Source organism: Vitis riparia, chromosome 3 (assembly GCF_004353265.1).
Source record: "Vitis riparia cultivar Riparia Gloire de Montpellier isolate 1030 chromosome 3, EGFV_Vit.rip_1.0, whole genome shotgun sequence".
NCBI lineage: Eukaryota > Viridiplantae > Streptophyta > Magnoliopsida > Vitales > Vitaceae > Vitis > Vitis riparia.
In genome coordinates, this window is record NC_048433.1 from 7,133,475 (window position 1) to 7,145,909 (window position 12,435).

Here is a 12,435-nt window from a genome sequence, read left to right on the forward strand (position 1 = left end):
AAAATTAGGTGATATTTGTTTTTTTATTGAATAGAAAAAATAAAAATATTTGACATTTTATATTCAACTATAAACAACCTATTAAAATCAACCAATAATATAACTAAGTTACTTTTAACGGAATAGAAAAAGTCAAATATTTTAATTTTTTATATTCAACAAAAAAAAACAAACTTTATAATGGTTTAAAAGAAAATTTATTTGTGAATAAGTTATGTTATTTTTTTTATTTTCATCATAATCCCTTATTTTATCCATTTCAAGTATATCATAATAGCTTTTTTATTTTTTAAAAAAAGCTTTTTATTTTGTTTCCTTTTAGGAAACATGTAATAGTAAGGAAGTGATAACAAATTTCTTCATTAATCATAATTACTTATACATTTTTCATATCAATTAATTTATTATTTCTTAAATATAACATTTTAAAGAGGGGAAAATAATGATAGAAATAAAATAGGGTGGTGGGATTCACCCTCGTGATATGATTTTTGGATTTGAGACGGAAGACTCACTATTAAGAAAAAGACGGGTGAGTTGCTTTGAAAAGTCATTTCATAAACTTGACTTTATAATTAATTAATTTATTAAGTGGAATATGACAATGTAAGTAAACTAAAATAAAGAATAAAAAAATAACCTTTGGGCTAGGCTGGGTTAGGTTAGGTTGACCACAATTTTTGTAGCGGGGTTGAATTTTTCACACCAACCAACGATAGGTTAAATTGAGATTTTTTTTTTCTTTTTTGTTTTTATCTGAAAAAATTATGCTTAAGGGGCTTTAGTCTTTGCATAATTAATTTGAAGGATGTAAAAAGTGGGAGACAAAAATGCCCCTATCATTCACACATCCCTATTTACATGTTTTTGTTGATTTTCATGTTATGTTTTTTTATATCAAATTATTGGAAATATTGATTAAACATGAATAAATATCAAATATAATATCTTTTAATATTTTAATGTACAAGGTATAGACAAAGAAAATATGGTATTGTGGACCCGTATTTTTCACGATGCGTTCCCACTCGATGACGACTCGCTTTTTTATTTATTTGATGAAAAATTTTGATTTTTAGAAAAAGACTTAGAGTCGCCACTTATTTTAATTTATTTTTTTTAAAAGGAAAAAATAAAATAAGAAAGAAAAACTCTAAGTGTGACTCGTAAAGGAAAAACAGGTCTGTGAAAAACCAAATTTAGGTTCGAGGGTCAGGTTACTTATTAAAAAGGTACGATAAAGACCGTAGCACCCCTCTAAGCCCTTGAAAACGGGTCTCTACTAATGAGATGAAGCAAACATGACAATTGGTAAGGAAATCAATGGATACCAAAATGATATAATCGAATAGTAAAGCAAATCATGCATAAGAATAAGCAAAGTGAGAATAAGATCGTACCTTAGCAGCAATTAATAATGCGCTATTATGGAAACAAGGTTAACTTAAGTATAAAATTATCACATGCATATCAAAGAGCAAGACAGAGATCAAACAATACTTATTAAGCATAACAACCGATAATCAGAAGAGAAAATTCATATGTAGGGCCCCACCAAAGCTCAATTTATTTTGCATGAATTAATATCACAAATTCTACTATTTTGGAATCATGAAAAATTCATTCATGTTTGTTATAAAAAAAAAAAAAAACGAAATATTATTTGAAAATCAAAGAAAATGTGTGAATTAAAAAAATATTTGAAAAATGGAGTGGAATTAAAACTATTTGAAAGAAAATTGGAGTTTTGAAAATTATTTGAAAATTGGGGTTTTGAAAATTAAATTTGAAAGAAATTGGAATTTTGAAAATTATTTGACAATTGAAATTTAAGAATTAGAATGTTGGAAATTAAATTTTGAAAGAAATTGAAATTATTTGAGGATTGAAGTTTTGAAAATTACATTAAGGAATTGGAACTTTGGAAACTAAATTTGAAAGAAATTAGAATTTTGCAAATTATTTGAGAATTGGAACTATGAAAATTGGAATATTGGAAATTATTTGAAGATGTAATTTTTAAAAATAAATAAATAAAATGATGATAATAATAATAATAATAAATAAATGTGAAAATTGGAATTTTGGAAATTGAAAATTAAATTCGAAAATCAAATTTGAAGAATTATTTAAAAATGAAAGTTTTAAAAATAAATAAATAAATAAAATAATAATAGTAACAAAAATAATGATGATTAAATAAACAAATGAGAAAATTGGAATTTTGAAAATTGAAAATTAAATTCGAAAATTGAAAAATTGGAATTTCAGAAATTGAGAATTAAATTTGGAAATCAAAATTTTTTGAAATTTTATTTGAAGATGGTATTTCAAAAAATTAAATTTTAAAAATGAAATCTTGAAAAATTGGAATTTTGAGGAATTATTTTAAAACGTAAATTTGAGAATAGAATTTCGGAATACTAAATTTCGAAAATCGGAATGTTAGAAAATTATTTTGATAATGGAATTTTAGAAAACTAAATTTTGAAAATTGGAATGTTAGAAAATTATTCTAATATCAAAATGTGAAGAAATAATAAAAAAAGATGGGTTATGGTGATTCTTAGGTGCAAAATTTCTCCATGTGTTCAAGGTGACAACTAACCCATTCCATGAGCTACCAGCACACCAAAGAATACCACAAGCCTATTTCCCATATTACAATAATGTCATACAAACCATTTTCCATGCAAGTCTCTACCATACCCACACCATGTACTACCTGAGAGCATCACAAACCCATTTTTTTTACATAAAAAACAAACACCACATACTGCCACCTCCCCACCCAACCGCCATTCTCACTACCATGCACATGGAGCTTCCATTTGTTTCAAACTTCTCCCACACCCTCCATATTTCCGCACCTCTATTCTTGCCACATGCTGTCTCATCACCACGTCTCACTAGATCTCCATAAACTTATCAATAATGTTAAACACGTGATCAAGAAGAACTGGCCTATTAGGGTGTCGTGCAATGCTTTGCATATGGGAATGACAGAAGTAGCGTTGGATGATATCTTGAAGGCCTGAGTCATACTGAGCAATTCATTCTCGAACTGGCAGTGCGTTTTTTTTTTTTTTAGGATGTAACCCGTAACTTACTGAAAACGAACTGCATAGAAATGAAGAGTTTTTGTAAGAAGGTGGTGAAATGATAGATGGTGATATAGGCATGTAGTGGGTATGGGAAGAGTGAGGGACGAGTAGTGAGAGAAAATGGGTTTGAGCATTAAGAAAAATGGTGAAATGCATGGGGGGGGGGGGGGGGTATGGAGGATGATGGGTACAGTGGGCATGAGGTGTGAGAATGGAGAAAATGGGTATGAGAAGGTTGAAGGATGGCCATGCACGTGGGACTTCCTGTGCGTGGGAAGATAGGAGCTAAACAAGTGAGGGAATGAATGGTGGAGGGGTGAGCCAAAATGGATCTCTAATAGGTTCCAAAGAGAGAACAAAACATGACTACCGGTGTCGTATATAAAATCCCATAAAAGAGCTTAGAAAAAACCAATTAGAAATCAAGCATAGAGTGGGTGCAAGCAAACTCAGATTCCAGAAAAAAAAAAAAAAAAATACAAGAATCCCCAATATGCACATTTAGACATCAAAATGAAAATCTCCTCATGCACAGAAACCATCATAAAGTGGCATAAAAATAAAGGAATCCAGTTTAAAGAATCCATACCTGTGCTATTCTTTTTTATTCTCTCCTTAACCCGTTTTTTTTCCCTTAAGCTTATTCACTCATCCTTTCTAGTTCCCCCCCAGCTCCTCCTCTTTTCTCTCAGTCCTTTAAAAAAAACTTCCTCCCTTAAGCAACCATCAACCCTCCCCTAGATTAGCTGACCTACCTTTCTTTTCTTCCTACTAGCTTTCCACCGACTCCCTGCTCAAATCAGGTCATCATTTGAAACTTCAACCATCACCATGTTTTTTGCCACATGTCCATGCAGCTTGCTCTTCCAAAAAGAGGTCCCCCTACTTCCAAAGAAAATCTTTGACTCTTCCTCGATGGTGTCCACAAAAGGGTCTACAAATATGCCCTTCTTCGGTAGAGCTCACGAGTGTAAGAAATATGAACACTAGAGTGAAAATAAAGTGTGAATAGTGAGTGGAATGAAGTGAACTCTATCGAAGAAAAAAAAAGACCCCTAAAGGTGCACAAGTAGAATGCAAACTCGCCCAAACCAACAAAGGAATGAAAAAGGTTCTAACATCTTAAGAGAAGGGCAACTCTCAGAGTGCCTCTAAAGTTGCACTATGGATCTAGACTCCCTCTAAGATCTCTCCCAAAAGTGACTCGAAAATCAATGTCAAAGACGAGTAATGGTTGAACCACCTTCGAGTACAAGAAAAAATGTGTCCAAAGGGGACTGCCCTATGTGAACTACATGAGGACGTTAAGTGTAGGATGCCCAACAACATGATAGAAATATGTGTCATGAACTCAATGGACTATATCATGTGCAGGGGAAGAGGAGGTCTAGAAGAACGCAATGAACAAACGATAAGAGCAAGGTAACGAGGTGAGGAAAAATGAGGACGAATGTAAAAATCGTGAAGGCGAGATGTGCAATGCCAACAATATGAATGCTAGGAGCCATGACTATGAATGACAAGGTTGGGGGAAAATGACTTTGAACACCAAAAGGAGGAAAGATAGCGACTCTAAATGCCTGAATGAGTAGGCACGACAACATCTGAACGTTGAAACTAAAGGAAGATGGTGGCACCGAATGCCAAGTTGGACAATGGCTCTGAATGCCAAAGTGAAAACACGGTTTTGAACGCCAAACTGAAGAAGATGATTACTTTAAATGCCAAACTGAAGACATGGCTTTGAACGCTTAAAACTGATGAAAGTGGCTTCAAATGGCAAGAATGACTCCGAATGCTAAACTAAAAGAAAACGACAAACTTAATTGCCAGCAATGTGGCTCTGAACGTCGAACTAAAAGGGAAATACAACTCTTAAATGCTAGGAACTCTAAGTGCTAGGAATGTGGCCCCAAACGCCAAACTAGAGGAAAATGGTGGCACCGAATGCTAGGTTGACTAATGGCTCTAAATGCCAAACTGAAGATATGATGACTTTGAGAGCCAAACTGATAAATGACTCTGAATGCCTGATTGTGAATGATGGCTCTGAGTGCCAAACTATGGAGAGATGATGACAGCTCTGAATGCCAAATTGTGAACGATGGCTCTGAACGCCAAACTATGAGTGACGGCTCTGAACGCCTGAATGTGAACGATGGCTCTGAACACCAAATTGTGGAGAGATGATGGCTCTGAACGCCTGAATATGAACGATGGCTCTGAATGCCTGAATGTGGACGATGACTTTAAACGCCAAACTATGAAGAGATGATGGTTTTGAACGCTTGAATGTGAACGACGGCTCTGAACGCTAAACTGTAAATGCGGCTCTGAACGCCAAACTGGAGATGCGGCGTTGAACGCCAAACCAAAAACATGGCTTTGAACGTCAAACTGAAGATGTGGCTCTGAACGCTGAATTGAGAAGGATGAAGACTTTGAACACTATAACTGAGAACTGACATCTTTGAATGTCAAACTGAGAAGGATGACTCTGAACGTCAAACTGAGAAGGACGACACTGAATGTCATAACCGAGAAGAGATGGTGGCTTTGAACGCCAAACTGAAGAAAGACATGATGACTCTGAATACCAAACTGGAAACAAACAATGACTTTGAATGCCCAAAATGGAGATGCGGCTCTAAATGCCAAGCCGAAAAAGAGATATGACGGCCATTGCCGAACTAGAAACAAACAACGACTTTGAACGCCAAAATGAAGATGCGGCTCTGAACAAGAAATCGAAAAAGAGATATGATGGCCATGAATGCCGAACTAGGAACAAACAATGACTTTGAATGCCAAACTAAAGATGCGGCTCTGGACACCAAACTGAAAGAGGTATGATGGCTATGAATGCTGAATTGGAGGAAAATGGTAGCTCTGAATGACAGGATGACTAATGGCTCTGAATGCCAAACTGAAGATATGATGGCTCTAAAATCCAAGAATCAACAGCGGCTCTAAACTCCAAATCGCGAACGATGGCTTTGAATGCCAGAAATGTTGCTCTGAACGCCGAAAATGTGGTAACGAATGCCCGATCATTATAGGAGGATGGCTCTGAACACCAAATCGTAGAGAGATAATGACTCTGAACACCAAACTGGAGATGTGGCTCTGAACGCCAAACTGAAGATGTGACTCTGAATGTCAAATGAAAGAAAGACATGATGATGACTTTGAATGTCGAACTAAAGACAAATAATGGATCTGAATGCCAAACTGAAGATGTGGCTCTGAATGCCGAACTGAATGTGCGACATGATGGCTTTGAATGCCGAGCTGGAAATAAACGATGACTTTGAACGCCAAATTGAAAATGCGGCTTTGAACGCCAAACTGAAGATATGACTATGAACGCCAAACGGAAAAGAGACATGATGACTCTGAATACTGAACTAAGGATAAATGACAGCTCTGAACGCCAAACTGAAAAAAGACATGATAGCTCTGAATGCCGAACTAAGGACAAATGATGACTCTGAACGCTAATACTGAAAATGCGACTCTAAATGCCAAATTGAAGATGTGGCTTTGAACGCCAAATGGAAAATAGACATGATGGCTTTTACTGGAGGAATCCATCATCGTCTCAAAGGAAGGATCCATTAGGGAGTCACAAGGGATAATCTGCCGGGGTAACTACCGCGTCCTCAATACAAAAGTCTACTGGAAAGTCATGGATAGCGGGGCAATCAAAACCCAAAAGGTCGTGCTCCTCTAGAGTTTCATCTCAGCCAAAAGTCACTGAAATAGTGGCACAGTAATGTAAGTAAACACCCCTCGGCAAAGTAATGAAGACCATAATAGATCTGTGAGAAAATAATCATCTCCACAACTAAAAAAGGGAAACATGCCCTAGTATAGCAACTAGTGCATCTAGTTTGTCTTGATAACTCGAGAATAACCCTAGGGGGATCATAAGAGATTTGACATGTACTCTACTGAAATGATGATATGGGAGGCTATGCATCTAAGATAACTCCATCTAAGAATCATGACGATATCAGAAAATATGAGCCTGACCGAATGACTCAAGAAATGCTCAACTGGAGAATCAGAACAAAATGAAAGCAAACCATCAGCCCGACGTGTATCTCGTGACTGGGGATGATCATGCAAATCAATGAAGATCTACAAATCTCAACCAAAACGAAAATATGCCCCAGTATGACTTCGAATGTGTGATAGATAAAAAAAAAATCAGGTGACATCAAATCATCCATCATCGAATGTGCAATCCTAGTCATCCACGTCCATATATGAATTGGACCCACAAATCAAAAAGGCGTACCCCAGAAGGAGAAATATGATGACAACCAATTGTCGAAAAATGTGGGTATGACTGGATGGCTCTAGAGTGGCTTCCCTGGGAGACCATGATAAGATAGCAGGCAGGTCATCATCTCAGCGTGTATCTCATAGGTAGGGACGATCATGCGACCCCATGAAGATCTATAAATCTTGACCGAAAGGGAAATATGCTCCAGTATGGCATAGATGTATGGTAAATCAGAAAATTGGATGACCTCAAATCATCTACCATTAAATGTGTAATCCCGGTCATCTAACTCCATAACTAGATCGGGTTTGAACGTCAAAGAAGCATCTCCCAGAAGAAGAGGCGTGATGACATCCAAATGCCGAAAATTGTGGGTCTGACTGAATGGCTCAAGAGAGGCTTCTTTGGGAGATCATGACAAGATAACAAATAGGTCATCATCTCGGTGTGTACCTCGTAAGTGGAGATAAGCATGCAACTCCATGGAGATATGTAAATCTTGATCGAAACGGAAATATGCCCCAGTATGGCATTAGATGTGTGGTAGGTCGAAAAATAAGATAACCTCAAATCATCCATCATCAAATGTGTGATCCCAATCATCCAAATCCACAACTGAATCGAGTCCGAACGTCAAAGAGGCGTGTCCCAGAAGAAGAAACATGATGATATCCAAATATCAACCAAGTCTCAAATACCTGTCCAAGTAGGGGCTATCGAAGACGACATCTGATCCTATGGCCTCAGGGTGGTCTTAAGACGCAGGATGTAACATAGGTTAGGGTGATAAGGTAGTAGAAATGAAAGGAAACTAGGCTCAAATACCCAATGATAAAAAACCCATGCCCTTATGTATAAAATACAACATGTATAGAAAAACTCATGAGCCATGGACCTGAGGGTGCCCAATGTAAATATAATATCAATAATGAGACGATAAAGCAAATCAAACTGATAATGAGATACGTAAGAATGATGCAAGGGAAATATCAAACCTGGAATAGGTCAGTGTAAGAAAAGAACAAGGTGGTGAAGTGAATAGGATGAATCATGAACAATGACGAAGATGACAGTGAAACAATGAATATACAAAGAAAAATGGTGATAAAATCAAATCAAACATGGAGTGAAGTCACATCAATAATGAGTGTAATAATGGATAGGACAATGACCTGGAGTCCCTAGGAGAAGGTCACTCATCTCACTCTCAAAGAAATATGACAAAGTGAATACAGATAAAATAGGATCTCAGAAAGCTCACATAAGAACTCCCAACAACAAACATTCTCGATAAAATGACCCTCATATATTGATATACACACTCAATGATGGAGAATACTATGCACATACACACATGTGCTTATTTTTCTTTTTTCTTTTTTCATTTTTTTCAAGTTTTTTTTTTCAGTTTTTATTTATTTTATATATATACAAATGCATATACCCTGAACATAAACAAATAAACTGTAAAGATGATGTCAATAGTGGACGGACACACTCTCAAGTGCTAAGGTAACAAAAACTCTCTATGACGAGATGACCTTTTCAGACTAAGGATCTCTAAGTCAGTGTTCACATGATAGATAGTGGAAATGATGTGACTATCTTCCATGTAATGAACTGAGGAGGATCATCACTCAGGGTGAAGAGAATGATGTGACTATCCTCTATGTAATGAACTGAGGAGGATCACCACTCAAGGTGAAGAGAATATGAAGCAAAACAAACAGTAGATAGAATAAAGAAGAAGAGATGAAAAACACAAACAATGAGATATGAATGAATGCAATAGTGCGATGGTAGGAAAAATAATGAGAGAATGATGTGCCCGTAGGCCCAAGGCTCATGAAACTCCTGAATGAAGCATGCATACACTAAAGGGCTCCTATATCGGTGTAAAAGTGTAAGCAAGGTAATAAGAAAGAAAAGCTTTGATGCACATGCGAGGTTCAATGGGCTAGCAACGCTCAGTATGTCCAAAAATGATAAATAAGGTATATGACTAACTGAAATGATGGCCACCCATCCTGCAACCATGGTCTCAAACATAGTACCTTTTTAGTTGATCCACGTTGGTCAGCATTAAGAATCAGTTTCATCTAGATCCATTAACCATGTAGCGCCCTTTGGGGTCAGCTCCTTAATGAAGTAAGGTTCGCTCCAATTAGATCTAAACTTCCATATGGGATCTTTAATCAATTTCCTAATGACCTTTAGAACCAAGTCAGCTTTCTATAGCGGTCTAGGCTTGACCCGCTTCTTAAAAGCACGGGCCATCTTCCTCTGGTAGGCACGAACATGGTCTGCTGCCCTCAATCTCCTCCCATCTAGGAAATAGAGCTGGTCTAATCGAGCTTGAGCCCAATCTGCCTATGGAATCTGCTGCTCCAATGCTACTCTCAATGATCCCATCTCTATTTCAACTGGTAGCATTACCTCCATATCATACACCAAGAAGTAAGGTGTGGCTCTTATAGAAGTGCGAAAAGAAGTCCAATAAGCGCATGATGCGAAATGGAGTTTTTTTGACCAATCTCGAGAAGTTTCAACCATTCTCTGCAAGATCCTCTTAATATTCTTATTTGTAGCCTCTATTGCCCCCATTAGTCTACGACCTGTATGCAAACGGTCTATGATGCTGGATACCGTATCTCTATAATAAAGTGTCAACATCTGCTCTGAAATGTACTCATCTGTTTGAGATCAGCTCATGAGAGACTCCATCGCGACAGATAATGTTTGATATGATGAAATTAGCAACCCCAACTGATGTCAATCTCGCATATGAAGTGACCTCCACCTACTTGGTGAAATAATCAATGGCAACCAAGATGAACTCATGACCACTGGAAGACTTCGATGAAATCTTCCCAATGATGTCGATACCCCATACTGAAAATGGCTATGGTGAAGTTAACGCATGTAACTCCGAAGGCGGCATGTGAATGAGGTTTTCGTGTATCTAACACTCTGGACATCTCTGAACAAATTGGCAACAATCCATCTTCATGGTCAACTAGAAATAGCCAGTCCTCATGATCTTACGAGCCAACACATACCCTCCCATTCATGGTCCGCAGACTCCCGCATGAATCTCTCTCATCACTCGATTGGCAGAAGCGCGATCTAAGCATAATAGCAACATCCCATCAGTTGATCTTCTGTATAATGTCTTGCTACAAATCACAAATTGGGCGGTCAACTGTCTTAATGCTCAATGATCTTTTATTCTTGGTCGTGGCGACCTCAGGATATGCGTCAAGTCTCAAAAAGTGATATATGTCATGGTATCATGGCAAACCATCATCTAACTCTGTCTTGTCAATCAAACAACAATATGCGGGAACAGATCTCGACTTGATCAGTAAATGACGAACAATGGCATTAATAGGAATATCAATCATGGAAGCTAGAGTAGCTAAGGCATCAACAAATTGGTTCTGCGCTCTAGGCAGATGTGTATATCTCAAATCATCGAATCTCCCAACCAGTAGCTCCAAGTATGCGTGGTAAGGCCCAAGCTTCATATCTCTAGTCTTCCACTCGCCCTGAATATGTCTCAATGCCAGATTGGAGTCACCAAACACCTCCATCTATCTAATCCCAAGCTCTAAAGTTGCCTCTAATCCCAAGATACAAGCCTTATACTCAACAATATTGTTCGTGGTAGGATGTCGATTTGAGAAGGCCAAACGAACAGATCTAGGAATGTGATCACCATGAAGGGATATCAACAAGACACCTATCTCGTATCCAAAATGTTTGACTGCACCGTCAAAGTACATGCGCTAACCTGACAGACTAGTCACAACAACAACATCCTCATATGGGAAATCATCATCAATAGCTCTACCATCGGAAACTGGTAATGAGGCTAGGTGATCTACAACAATGCTTCCTTTGATGGACTTCCGAGTGACATAATGGATGTCAAACTCAATCAAAAGTACCAACCATCTCATGAGGCGGCCAACTAAAGCAGGCATGTCAAATAAATATCTCAGAGGATCTAGACGGGATATCATGTGCATTGAATACTCGGTCATGTAATGTCTTAGTCGACGAGTGTCCTGAACCAATGCCAAACAGTAGCGCTTGATCATGACATATCTCATCTCATAGTCTAGCATCCTTTTACTCAGATAATAAATGACTCACTCATTGCCCAAATCATCGAGTTGATCTAACATGCATCCCAATGCCATTTCTGAGACTGATAGGTATAGGAGTAAGGGACGACCTGGTGTAGGAGGCACCAAGATTGGATGTGACAAGAAGTACTCTCTGATCCTTTCAAATGTGCGTTGACACTAATCATCCCAAATAGTAGGTTGACTCTTCCTTAAGAGTCGGAAAATGGGCTCACAGATGTCTGTCAATCTGGTAATGAATCTGCTGATGTACTAACGTCTACCCAAGAAACCTCTAACCTCTCTCTCGGTCCTCGGCACAGGCATGTCAAGGATGACTCTAATTTTATTTGGATTTGCCTCTATGCCTCTCTCACTGACCATGTATCCTAGGAGTTTCCCAGAAGTCACTCAAAAAGTGCACTTCTTGGGATTCAGTCTCAAATTGAACTGCTTGGTCCTCTCAAAGAATCTCTCCAAAGCTACTAGGTGATATGTTATATATTGGGATTTCACTATCATGTCGTCTACATAAACCTTGACATTCCAATGCATCATGTCATGGAAGAGGGTGGTCGCTGCTCTCTAATAGGTAGCTCTTGTATTCTTCAAGCCAAATGGCATGACCCTATAACAATAAGTACCCCACTCGGTAATGAATGACGTCTTCTCCATGTCCTCTGGAGCCATCAGAATCTGACTGTACTAGAAAAATCCGTCCATAAAGGACAACATTGAATGCCCTTCCGTACTATCAACTAGCATGTCAATGTGTGGGAGAGGAAAATCATTCTTAGGATTGGCTTTGTTGAGATCTTGGAAATTGACACATACTCTCACTTTACCGTCCTTTTTGGGAACATGGACGACATTGGCTAGCCATTCGGGATACTCGACCACGGATAAAAAT